The sequence below is a fragment of the Callithrix jacchus genome, chromosome 7 (assembly GCF_049354715.1).
Source record: "Callithrix jacchus isolate 240 chromosome 7, calJac240_pri, whole genome shotgun sequence".
NCBI classification, from domain to species: domain Eukaryota; kingdom Metazoa; phylum Chordata; class Mammalia; order Primates; family Cebidae; genus Callithrix; species Callithrix jacchus.
In genome coordinates, this window is record NC_133508.1 from 34,893,841 (window position 1) to 34,907,145 (window position 13,305).

The following is a 13,305-nucleotide window of genomic DNA, read 5'->3' on the forward strand; positions in this document are numbered from 1 at the left end:
ACAACAGTGACAATTGAAAAAAAAAAAAAAAAGAAAAGAAAGTGGGGCTGATGGGGCTGTAGTGGAGTTGGCTGGTATATTTTGTTCTGATTTTGTTTTGTACTCGCAATGCAGGAGAGCCTATTGCCAGGTTGTTAGGACATATAAATTGTACATAACTGCTTAACAACAAATGACAGCTAAGAGATCCATCCTACGGTGCTGAAGCTTAGTGAGCCTGAGAGAGTTCCAGCTTGTAATTACATGCTCTAACGTGTTCCACGGCTGTATTCCTTTGATTACTGAGGTGTGCTGCACATTGAGTGAACTTCGCCCGGGTTTCACCATCCCACTGGGATCGTTCAGGGTACAGTTCTTTAGTCTGTAGCATTAATGAAGGCAGTGGATGCTCCCTGAGGCCCAAACTAGCTTTTGATTCATGTGTTTTTAGGAACTCTGCTGGTGAACATACTTCTGAATAATTTAGTGTACTACCACTGATGACACCAGATGATAAAAACTATTCACTCCTCTACTTAAGTGAATTGAGCAGCAGAAGATACTAAAATCTTACGGTTTTATAATTCAGTGTGTAGAAGATGAGATATAAGTGGATAAAAATATCAATATTTCATTGCACAACCTAGAAATATTAGTTAGGGACATACTGTGACTTGAGAAAGTCAATAGTGGAAGAATAATAAAAGCTTATTGTGCAGGGTCAGGACAGTTTTGACGGCAGGTAATGAACACTCTAACCACCTCCAAGGAATAGTGTACTGCTTCATAATGGTTTTTCTAAAAAATAGCTTAATTGGGCTGGTGAAGTGGCTCAGGCCTGTTTTCCCAGCACATTGGGAGGCTGAGGAGGGTGGATCAATTGAGGTCAGGAGTTCGAAACCAGCCTGGCCAACATGTTGAAACCCTGTCTCTACTAAAACTACAAAAATTAGCCAGGCATGGTGGCATGTGCCTGTAGTCCCAGCCACTTGGGAGGCTGAGGCAGGAGAATCACTTGAACCTGGGAGGCGAAGGTTGCTGTGAGCTGAGATTGCACCAGTGCACTCCAGCCTGGACGACAAAGCAAGACTCTTTCTCAAAAAAATAAACAAATAAAACAAATTAACAAACTTAGAAGAACTGAAATCATACAAAGTATGGTCTTTAGCATAATGAAACTAACCTGGAACTGAATAAGAGTGTCCACTTAAACTTTTTATATTTTTGTAGAGATAAGGTTTCATGTTGGCCAGGCTGGTCTCAAACTCCTGATCTCAAGTGATCTGCCTACCTTGGCCTCCCTAAGTGCTGAGATTACAGGCGTGAGCCACACAGGCTTTTACTTTTAACCCGCTTATATCATGTTTGAACTGAGTTTCTTGTAGACAGCATGTATTTGGTTCATTTAACATCCATTTTGACCATCTCTATTTATTTGTATATGTTGAGAAAGGGTCTTGCTCTGTCACCCAGACTGGAGTGTGGTGGTGTGATCACAGCTCACTACAGCCTTGACCGCCTGTATCCAAGTGATCCTCCCACCACCCTGAGTAGCTGGGACTACTCAGATGTGAGCCACCATACCTGGCTAATTTTATTTCTTTATCACCATCATTATTATTGTTTTTCTTATTATTTGTAGAGACAGGGTCTCATTACATTACTCAGGCTGGTGTTGAGCTCCTGGGCTCAAGTGATCCTCCCAAAGTGGTGGGATCAGGGGCGTGAGCCACCACGCCTGGCCAATAAGCTCTGACTTCATCTAGCTGTGTTTAAGCCATTTGCATTAAAAAAAAAATATGGATGTGGCTGGATTTACTTTTAACGTGTTGTTATTACTTGTTTTCTGTATGTTCCCTCTGGTTTACATTTGTTTTCTCTTTTCTGACTTCTTTGGGATTATGTGAGTATTTTCTACTATTCCAATTTAGTTAATTATTTCTTTTTGATGATATCTCTCCATACAGTTTTTTTTCCTTCTTTTTATTTATTTAGCGGTAACTCCAGATACTATGATATACATACTTAAACTTTTTTTTTTTTGGAAACAGAGTCTTGCTCTGTCGCCCAGGTTGGAGTGAAACGACACGATCTCAGCTCACTGGAATCTTCACCTCCAGGGTTCAAGTGATTCTTCTGCCTCAGCCTCCAAGTTGCTGGGATTACAGGTGCCCACCACTGTGCCTGGCTAATTTTTGTATTTTTAATAGAGACAGGGTTTCACCATGTTGGCCAGGCTGGTATCAAACTTATGACCTCAGGTGATCTGCCCGCCTCAGCCTCTCAAAGTGCTGGGATTACAGGTGTGAGCCATTGTAGCTGGCCTAATTTTTTTTTAACCGTAGTTTATCTAGCTATCTATTGATGAATATTTGGGTTTGTTGTTTCCAGTTTTTGAAAATTATAAAGATGATTTAAACATTTATGCATATGTTTTTGTATAAACATATGTTTTCAGTCTTTTTGTGTAAATGCCAAGAAGTACAATTTTTTTTTTTTTTGAGACAGAGTTTCGCTCGTTACCCAGGCTGGAGTGCAATGGCCCGATCTTGGCTCACCGCAACCTCCGCCTCCTGGGTTCAGGCAATTCTCCTGCCTCAGCTCCCCGAGTAGCTGGGATTACAGGCGCGCACCACCATGCCCAGTTAATTTTTTATATTTTTAGTAGAGACGGGGTTTCACCATGTTGACCAGGATGGTCTCCATCTCTTGACCTCGTGATCCACCCGCCTCGGCCTCCCAAAGTGCTGGGATTACAGGCTTGAGCCAGTGTGCCCGGCAGAAGTACAATTGTTTATATGTTTGACTTCATTAAAAGAAAACCTGACAACTGTTTTCAAACTGACTGTAACATTTCACATTCTTACCAGCAATGTAAGAGTTCCAGTTTCAGTTACTGATTTCTAATTAAATTGCAATTTGTGGGAGAAGCCCAGTATGTGATTTCAATCCTGCTGGATTTATTGAGACTTGTTTCATGGCGCAGTGTATGATGAACATTCCATCTGCACTGAAAACACTGTTTAGTCTGTCACTGGAGGGTAGAACGTTCTGTAAAAGTTAATTGGATCCAGTTAGTTGATAGCGCTGTTCAAGTCTTCTGTATTCGTACCAATTTTCTATCTGCTATTTCTATCAATTATGAAGAGAAGGGTGGTGAAATGCGTAACTCAATTATGGATTTGTCTTTTTTCCCTTTCAATTCTGTCAGTTTTCGCTTCAGGTCTTTTGAAGCTCTACAACTGGGTGCATTCACATTTAGGAATGTTATTTCTTCTTAGTGACTTGATAGTTTATCACTGTGAAATGTCCTTCTTTATGTCTGGTACTATTTCTTGTCCTAAAGTGTTTTGCCAGAAACGAATACAGTCAATCCATTTTTCTTATGTCTCTTGTTTACCCTTTCCATCCTTTTACTTTTAACATCCTGTGTCTGCATATTTAAGGTGGATTTCTTGTAGACAGCACAGAATCAGACCTTACTTTATTATCCAATTGGATAATCTCTGATTTGTAACTGGGAGGCTTAATTCATACTGACTTAGTGTCATTACTGATATGGTTAGGTTTAAATCTACTGTCTTGCTATTTGTTTTCGATTTATGCCATACATTTTTGGTGTTCTTTTCCTGCCTTTTTGGATTAATTTTTTTCAATATTTCATTTTATCTTCTCCATTGGCTAATAACACTCTTTTTTAAAAAAAATGGTTGCTGTAAGGTTTATGGAATACATCTTCAGTTTATCAGTGTACCTTCAAATAATATGATGCCACTTCTACATAATGTAAGTTTTCAGAACAGTATATTTTCTTTCTTTCTTTTTGAGACAGCATCTCTCTCTGTTGCCCAGGCTAGAGAGCAGTGGCACCAACTTGGCTCACTGCAACCTTCACCTCCTGGGTTCAAGCGATTCTTTTGCCTCAGCCTCCTGAGTAGCTGGGATTACAGCTGTACGCCACCACACCTGGCTAATTTTTGTATTTTTAGTAAAGACGGGGTTTCACCATGTTGGCCAGGCTGGTCTTGAACTTCTGACCTCAGGTGATCCACCTGCCTTGGCCTCCCAAAGTGCTGGGATTACAGGTGTTGAGACACCGTGCCCAGCCCAGAACAGTATGCTTTCGAGGTCTTCCAGCTTATTTTTCTGTTCAGAACCCAAACACCTCTCAGATCTCTGGGGGATTGCTTATCTTACAGTTCCCTAGTACATGTTCTTTGCTTGGCCTCATAGAGTTTTTACTTTGTGTATGAGCCAAAGAAATTCCAGCCCTGGGAATTCCAGCTGCCCCATCCTCCCTACTTCTGTCTCCTCAGTGCAGCCAGACTGCCATGCCCTGCCCGAGTTCCCCTCCTATATCACAATCTGCAAAGCAGCTTCAGAAAGAAAGCCGGGGTGAGCACAGGTCTTGCCTTGTTTCACTTCTCTCGGAGTTACAGTTCGGCTTTGTATTCTGTTCGGTGTCTGAAAACAATTGTTTCATCTATCTTCTCTAGTGTCCTGTTGTTAGTGCAGTAGGGCAAGTCCAGTACCAGTTACTGCTTCATGGCCAGAAGCAGCAGTCTTCTCTTTGGTTTTATCTGTTTTTCTTAGACCTTTATTTTTGCATTCACTTACACAATTTGTTTTTCATTTATCATTGCCATGTGGTTCTTTAAAAATCTATGTTTATTTTCTGCTTAACAACTGCTTTACTCAGTGCGTTAAAAGTGCTTGCAGATACTGCTTAGAGCATTTTCGAAGTAAATATGCTGTGTTTTAAGACGTCTAATGTAAGCTCTATAATTTATTCAAGTTAGTATTCTAATACTCAATACATTATTATTATGTTTTGAGACAGTTTCCCTCTTGTCACCCAGGATAGAGTGCAGTAGCACGATCTCAGCTCACTGCAACCTCCACCTCCTGGCTTCAAGCATTTCTCCTGCCTCAGCCTCCTGAGTAGCTGATTACCGGCACCCGCCACCAAGCCCGGCTAATTTTGTATTTTTAGTAGAGATGGGGTTTAGCCTTGTTGGCCAAGCTGGTCTCAAATTCCTGCCCTCAGGTGATCCGCCCACCTTGGCCTTCTTAAGTGCTAGGATTAAGGCCCACTACATTTTTATTATTAATTAGCATGCAGTATATATAATTTCATTTAAGTCAGTCCTCAGATAACAATCTGATTTAAAAGAATGGAAAAATTAAACTCTTGGAGTGACTTAGGAATTCGAGAGAAGTTTTCCAATAGCTAGATTCCAAATAGCTAGATTCATGTTACTGTGTAACAAATGCATATTGGATTTACATATCTGCTGTTTCCTTTCTTCCAGAGGACTGTGAGTCTGACCAGTTGATGTGTATAATTCAGGTTTAAATAAATGCCTGGAAAGATCGAGATCAAGCTTTAAACAGCAGCTATTTTTAAGGGGTAGGGTTAGAGGGGACTTTTATTTTCTTTATTTTCTTTTTTTATTCATGTGAATTTTCTGGTTTTTTTTTTTTTTTTTACTTTTTGCAATTAGTATGTGTAGCAAATATAATCAGGACAATTTTTTCATTCTGAATACAAAGAGATGATAAAAAATGAATATTGCCCGTGACAATAGCCAGCATTTGTTGAATGTTTATTATGTGCCAGTTCTCGGTGTTTTACAGTATTAACTTCGAACCCACCACAACCCCATGAGATGAGACAGGACCTATTATTATACACATTCATTATTTATTTATTTATTTTGAGAAGGCGCTTCCCTCCATATTTTGAGACAGAGGAGTGAGGAGGAGGCACTCTTCACCCAGGCTAGAGTGCAGTGGTGTGATCGCAACTCACTATAACCTCTGCCTCCTGGGTTCAAGCGATTCTCCTGCCTCAGCCTCCTAAGTAGCTGGGATTACAGGCACCCACCATCATGCCTGGCTAATTTTTTATATTTGTATTTTTAGTAGTGATGAAGTTTCACCATGTTGGCCAGGCTGGTCTCCAACTCCTAACTTCAAGTGATCCGCCCACCTTGGCCTCCTGAAGTGCTGGGATGACAGGCCTGAGCTACGGCGCCCAACTATGACACCCATTTAAACAGGAGGAAAGATGCTTTAGAGAAATCACACAAAGATTCAAACTCAGATAATCTGGCATCAGGGCTGAGATCTTAACTACAACATACATTAGCTTTCAGAGCAGTTTTTGCCTGAAGACAAGCATAATATTCCTTGTTTAACAGATACATCGCCAATGCATGCAGACATGATGGAAGACCCAGTTGTGAATATGGGTTGAATTGTGTATCTATTTCCATTAACACTAGAAAGGGTTGTCTGAGAGACAGTGTGAAGACTTTCCTGGAAATGTTTCATAATGATGTTGTTTATATCCACCTGGGAGAGTGAAGGTAAAATGAAGTCACTTCCAAGTAATCCACGACAAACTAGGATCACCACTCTGCAGATGCTCTTGGCCGCACAGAGCTTTCATGCCTGGTATTTCTACTTACTCCGTGAACACGTGGGATATCTGAGCCTGGCCAATTAGCAGTCTTCTCTTATTTTTTTGATTGGAAGCATGTTTTCATCGCTGTCCTTGTTTTGTTTTCTCACTGTGTTACCCAGACCTGGAGAGCAGTGGCACGATCACGGCTCACTGCAGCGTTGACCTCCCTGGGCTCAAGCGATCCTCCTGCCTCAGCCTCCTGAGTAGCTGGGACTGCAGGCTTACAGGTGCATGCCACCATGCCTAGCTAATTTTTGTGTTTTTTTTTGTAGAGATGGGGTCTCAATATGTTGCCCAAGCTGGTTTCAAACTCCTCTGCTCAAGTGATCTGCCTGTGTTGGCCTCCCAAAGTGCTAGGATTACAGGCATGAGTCACCTTTCCCAGCCTTCATTGCTATTTTTCTATCAAAACAGCCGGTTAATACATTGACATCTTTTTTTTTTTTTTTTTTTTTTTGAGATGGAGTCTTGCTCTGTCACCCAGTCTGGAGTGTGCACTGGCATGATCTCAGCTCACTGTAGCCTCCACCTCCTGGGTTCAAGAGATTCTCCTGTCTCAGCCTCCTGAGTAGCTGGGATTACAGGCACTCACCACCATGCCTGGCTAATTTTTATATTTTTAGTAGAGATGGGGTTTTGCCATGTTGGGCAGGGTGGTCTCAAACTCCTGACTTCAGGTGATCCACCTGCCTCAGCCTCCCAAAGTGCTGGGGTTACAGTAGTGAGCCACCATGCCAGGCCCGACATGTTAATATTTTAAAATGAAGAACAAAACAGCCAACCTAAGAAAAGCAACAAGCAGGAACCCAAAGCCATCTCAGGATGAAAAATCGTCGCTGAACAATTCAATCTACATTATAGCCATTGAGAACAATATTAATTTCTCAATTAGCAGCAAGAGCAGACAGATCATGAACAGATAAGGCTGAGTACAAAATTGCTAAAACATTTTGAGATGTGCTAGCATAAAAGCTTCTTGTAAGTAAGGTATGCTTATTCAGTATAACCAAAACAATATTTATTAGAAATTATAAAGGCAAGGAGGCTGGGCACAGTGGCTCATGCCTGTAATCCCAGCACTTTGAAAAGCCGAGGCAGGAGGATCGCTTGAGGTCAGGAGTTTGAGACCAGCTTGGGAAGCATAGTGAGATCCTGTGTCTACAAAAAATAATTACCTAGGTGTGGTGGCATACACCTGTAGTCCTAGCTACTTGGGAGGCTGAGGCAGGAGGATGATTTGAGCTCAGGAATTGTAGGCTGTAGTGAGCCCTGATTATACTACTGCACTCCAGCATGGGTGACAGAGCAAGACCTTGTTTCTTAAAAAGAAAATGAAAAAAAGAAAGAAGGAAAGAAAGGAAGGAGAGAAAGAAAGAGAGAGGAAAGAAAGGAAGGCAGGAAGGAGAGAAAGAAAGAAAAGGAAGGAGAGTAAGAGGAGAGAAAGAAAGAAAGACATAGATATATGTCAAATAGAAAAAACCCTGGTTGTTCAAATTTTCCTAATAGATTAAAAGACAGACAAGAGCACAGATTATGATGTGGGGAAGAGACTAGGTTCCACCACTCTTTACCCAGCCACCACAGTCAGCCGGGAATTAGAGCTAATTAGGAAGAAAGGAAAGACCATTCCTGACACCTGCTGGGGGCTAGCCAGGTGCTCAGGTTCTCTGTCTCCCGCACCAGTGGGTGGGCTTCTTGAAGGCACCGATTCCTCTTCCCTCTTTCAGTACCTTCGCAGCTCCTGCACCTGGGGAGCTCAGCATAGGTTTGCTCAGTTCAGGTGACAGGTGGGTTAGAAATGGACTGGGAAGGGTGTTGCTGAGGAGGTTACAATTTATAATCTAATAAGAGCCATTATAGGTTCTTGAAAAGGCTTTTTTCTTCTTTTAATTAAAAGTGGTTTGGTTAGCATAGTGCAGGGTTTCTCAGCCTCAGTACTATTGGCATGTGGAGCTGGATCATTTTTGTTGTGGGGGCTGCCTGGTGCCTTGTAGGATGTTTAGCAGAATTGCTGGCCTCTATCCACTAATGCCAGTGGCATCATCTAGTTGCAACAACCATAAATGTCTCCTGGGGCCAAAACTGCCCTGGCTGAGAACCGCTAGGGTGTTAGAGGAAGTGCTGAGCCTCGAGGCAGTGGAGATCAGAGGAAGAAGAGCCAAAAAAGGTGGGTGGATGTCCTTCAATGATAGACTGGACAGGGAAAATGTGGCACATACACACCATGGAATATTATGCAGCCATCAAAAACGATGAGTTCGTGTCCTTTCTAGGGACATGGATGAACCTGGAAACCATCATTCTCAGAAACTGACACAAGAACAGAAAATGAAATACTGCATGTTCTCACTCAGAGGCGGGTGTTGAACAATGAGAACACGTGAACACAGGGAGGGGAGCACTACACACAGGGGTCGGTTGGGGGGAATAGGGGAGGGACAGCGTGGGGTGGGGAGTTGGGAAGAGATAGCAGGGGGAGAAATGCCAGATATAGGTGAAGGGGAGGAAGGCAGCAAATCACACTGCCATGTGTGTACCTATGCAACTATCTTGCATGTTCTTCACATGTACCCCAAAACCTAACATGCAATTTAAAAAAAAGTGGGTGGATGGAAGAGACACTAATGCAAGTGTGATCTAAGAGCAGTGACTCCCATCACTGTTGCTGTTACACAACATTTAGGAACCTAATATACAGCGTCATGTAGCATTGAACTACGAATCTACAGGAACAATTCATGAGGCATTCCCATTTGTTTCTTTTGGAAAAATGTAAAACTGGACATTGCTTGGAGAAAACTGGAGCTGGAGTTGTCAGGAAGAGGTTATGGCCAGGTGTCCTTCTGCCCAAAGACGTTTACCCCTTACATAACTGGCAATACCAAAAGTAAACGTGCCCGTTAATGAAAATTGTCATGTTATGTTTACAAAGCTTTCGGTTTATTGTACAAGAGAAAATTTTCCTGTAGTCAATGCTCTAATTCCCCCCTGCTAAGGAGTAAACTGTAAAAATACAATCTGATATTCTTTGAAATGTGGAGAGATGTTCCCTGAAGACCAGAGGATATTACATGAAATCAGCTTCAAGACAGGGTGAGGGGACAGGAACATGAGATATATATTAGATGCAAACACGTTGGTTATGGAAATCTGCACATCTATTCCAGTGGCATCAGCTGATACTGAGTTCACTGTAACCTAGTAATGTCACAGCAGCATCTGGGGGCATATAATTGTGTCAGCACTGTTGTTTACCCAGTTAAATAAGACAAAGATTAGGTGAGGTTTTTGCTACTTATGGCTCATTGCCTTGGCTTCATTTTCCTAATCCTCCTTATTTTCACCCCTGCAAGAAAGAAAGAACAGTTCTCATAGCTTTCTGTTTCTGAGTATTGAGGACTGGAATATGGGGATACTTCTGGGTACATGTCCATTTGGAAAAGATGCTTGCTTAGTGCCCTTTATGCTGACAATGGTGAAAGAAATTTCCTGATGGCATCTGGCTCTTGATACATGATCCTTAGAGGTAATGTCCCTGTGGATGGTGGTGCCAGTCTGGCCCCCTATGCGAATTCACAGATGTGCTGGGATCATTTAGAGTGAGTTTCATTTCTATTGCAGAAGGAGTTGATACAGGGTGCAGGAAATCTACTCCTATTTTCCAAAGTTAGTTTCCAGTATAGTAACATATCCCATGTAATTTTGTACTTTAAATTCATGTTTTATATGGCACTTTTTTTTTTTTTTGAGACAGAGTCTCACTCTGTCACCCAGGCTGGAGTGCAGTGGTGTGATCTCTGCTCACTGCAGCCTCTGCCTCCCAGGTTCTAGTGATTCTCCTGCCTCAGCCTCCTGAGTAGCTGGGATTACAGGTACATGCCACCACACTCAGCTAATTTTTGTATTTTCAGTAGAGACTGGGTTTCACCATGTTGGCCAGGCTAGTCTCAAACTCCGGACCTCAAGTAATCCACCTGTCTCGGCCTCTCAAAGTGCTGAGATTACAGGCGTGAGCCACCGTGCCTAGCCAACCACATTGAATTTGTCATTCAGCAAAGCATAGAAGCTGGCGCCCGGCATCTTGCTTCCTTGTGCAGTATTTCCATCTCCTGGGATGGTGCCACTTGAGGAGAGGCCTGCCTGGACTTCCACCAGCCCCTCTCCTGGCTTTCAGTCCATTCCAGCTTCTCCAAGCAGAACTCTGTCCCTGTTTGGGGGACCAAGAAGGCACAAGGGCAGACCCACACATAAAGGAAGACTGCTGGTCATTTAGCGTGAAGCAAGTGTCACGGCAGTAACTGTTTGGGAAGATCTGGTCTCTCTGGTACGCCCTGGTCTGCTCACTGTCCTCACTCGTTCTTTTCCTTTTCTTTCTTTCCTTCTTCATTTTCTACATGACATAACAACTTTCAGGTAGCAAAGGGTCTGCTAGGAGTCATCCTGGCTTTTGTGTGTAAATCTGGTTCTTTTTAGGATGCTCTTTTTTTTTTTTTTTCTTGAGGAAGGCAGGAAGGGAGGGAAGGCAGACGGTAGGGAGGAAGGAAGGGATAAAGGAAGAAAGGAAGGGAAGAAGGGGGAAGGGAGGGAGGGAGGGAAGGGAAGGAAGGAAATCAAGCAATGAGGGAGGCATTGCTGACCTGGATCTAGAGGTTTACAAGTTGATTTCTTTTTTTGAGAGAAGGAAAGAAAAAAAAATAATAAGTAAAGGAGAGGAAGAAAGAGGATGAGAAAGAGGGAGAGTAAACGGAAATATTGCTTTATTCTGAAAAAAATTGGGTATTAATAATGGCCAATCAATGTTTCATTTAAACTTATGAGTAGATGTGATGTGGTATTGACAAGAATGTATATTTTGTGTATTTGAAGTGGGGAGCTCTATAAATATTTATTAAGTTTACTTGTTCTGGATCTGAGTTCAAGTCCTTGATATACTTATTAATTTTCTGTCTCATTGAGTCTAAGTCTTTATGTATCTGGGTGTTAGGATCATTAGCTCTTGTTGTTGCATTGATCCTTTTACCACTGTATCTTTGTTGCTTTAAAATCTATTTTATCCGATACGAGATTTGCAACTCCTGCTTTTTATTTATTTATTATTTATTTTTGCTCTCCATTTGGTTGGTAAATCTTTCTCCATCCCTTTGTTTTGAGTCTTTGTGTATCCTTGCATGTGAAACAGGTCTGGATGTAACATGCCGTTGGGTTTTGGCTGTGTCTTTTGATTGGGGGATTTAGTCGATTTAAATTTAGGGTTACTGCCATTTGATGTTAACTGGCTGTTTGATCCATTCGTTGGTGTAAATTATTCTTTATGTTGGTGCTCTTTACTTTTTGGTATATTTTTAGAAAGGCTAATACTGGTTGTTTCTTTCTGTGTGTAATGCTTCTTTCAGAAGCTCTTGTAAAGCAGGCCTGGTGGTAATAAAATCTCTGAGTTCTTGCTTGTTCATAAAAGATTTTATTTTTTCCTTCAGTTGTGAAGTTTAGTTTGGCTGGATATGAAATTCTGGGCTGAAGGTTCTGTTCTTTGAGGATGTTGAATATTGGCCCCCACTCTCTTCTGGCTTGTAGAGTTTCTGCTGAGAGATCTGCTGTAAGTCTGATAGGCTTGCCTTTGGGGGTAACCTGACCTTTCTCTCTGGCTGCCCTTAGTATTTTCTCCTTCGTTTCAACCCTGGTGAATCTAACGATTATGTGCCTTGGGGTTGCTCTTCTTGAGGAATATCTTTGTGGTGTTCTCTGTATTACCTGGGGTTGAATATTGACCTGCTTTGCTAGTTTAGGAAAATTTTCCTGAATAATATCCTGAAGGGTATTTTCCAGCTTGGATTCATTCTCTCCGTCGCATTCAGGTACACCTATCAAACATAAATTTGGTCTTTTCACATAGTCCCAAATTTCTTGGAGACTTTGCTCATTCCTTTTTATCCTTTTTTCTCTAATCTTTTCTTCACGTTTTATTTCATTAAGTTGGACTTTGATCTCTGTTATCCTTTCTTCTGCTTGAACAATTCGAGTGTTTAAACCTGTGCATACTTCTCAGAGTTCCTGTATTGTATTCGTCAGTTCCATTAATTCACTCATACTCCTCTCTAAGTTGTCTATTCTCAATAGGATTTCATCAAACCTTTTTTCAAAGTTCCTAGTTTCTTTACGTTGGGCTACAACATGTTCTTTTAACTCACCGAAGTTTGTTATTATCCATACCTTGAAGAGTACTTCCGTCATTGGGATGCGCTCATTCTCCATCAAGCCTTGTTCCATTGTCGATGTGGAACTGTGATCATCTTTAGAGGGAGAGGCATTCTGACTTTGAGTATTCTCAGCTTTTTTACGCTGGTTTCTTCCCGTCATTGTAAATTTATCCTCATGTCGTCTTTGAAATTACCAACTTTCAGATTAGGTCTCTTGAGTGGGCGTCCAGGTTGTTAGTTCAGGATGCTCTTTAAAGAGAGTTTTATCTTAGGGGGCAGGAGGCGTGCTGTCTCAAACAGCCTTAGAGCAGTATGTCCAGGAGCTCAGGCATCTGCTAGAAAAGCACCGGTAGCTACAAAAGACGAGGGTTTCCATCAGTCAGAGAATCAATGAGTAAGTTCTCTCCTACCCACTGGAGGGATGCAGTCCCGCACCTAGGAGGCAGTCAACAGCAACACACCTTGCTGCTGGGCTGGGCCGCAGTGCGGCAGTGCTGCTACTCGTTACCCTGTGCCCTCGGGTAACATGCTGGCATCCCGGGCCTCTCTTCCTGATTCATAACTCAGGGATGATGGCAGCAAGCTCCCTCATCTGGCTGTGGTGCGGGGTAAGTTTATAAATTTAAAGTGCTAACTCGCAGTCCACACTCAAGAAATGTCAGC

General features: G+C 42.1%; 1 protein-coding gene across 23 annotated transcripts in view; it reads right to left on the reverse strand.

The window, feature by feature from the left end:
* The window catches only part of LOC103794173 (uncharacterized), a 50,742-nt gene that overhangs the window by 7,960 nt on the left and 29,477 nt on the right, over positions 1-13,305 (reverse strand). For 6 of the 23 annotated variants that reach the window (XR_013519687.1, XR_013519689.1, XR_013519681.1 and 3 more), the window contains one exon: positions 12,379-12,995. The exons of the other annotated variants lie outside the window; for them this stretch is intronic. The gene's annotated coding sequence lies outside the window, so the exon portion shown is untranslated. Of the gene's footprint in view, positions 1-12,378; positions 12,996-13,305 lie in introns of those variants that run through there. 23 annotated transcript variants of the gene reach the window in all.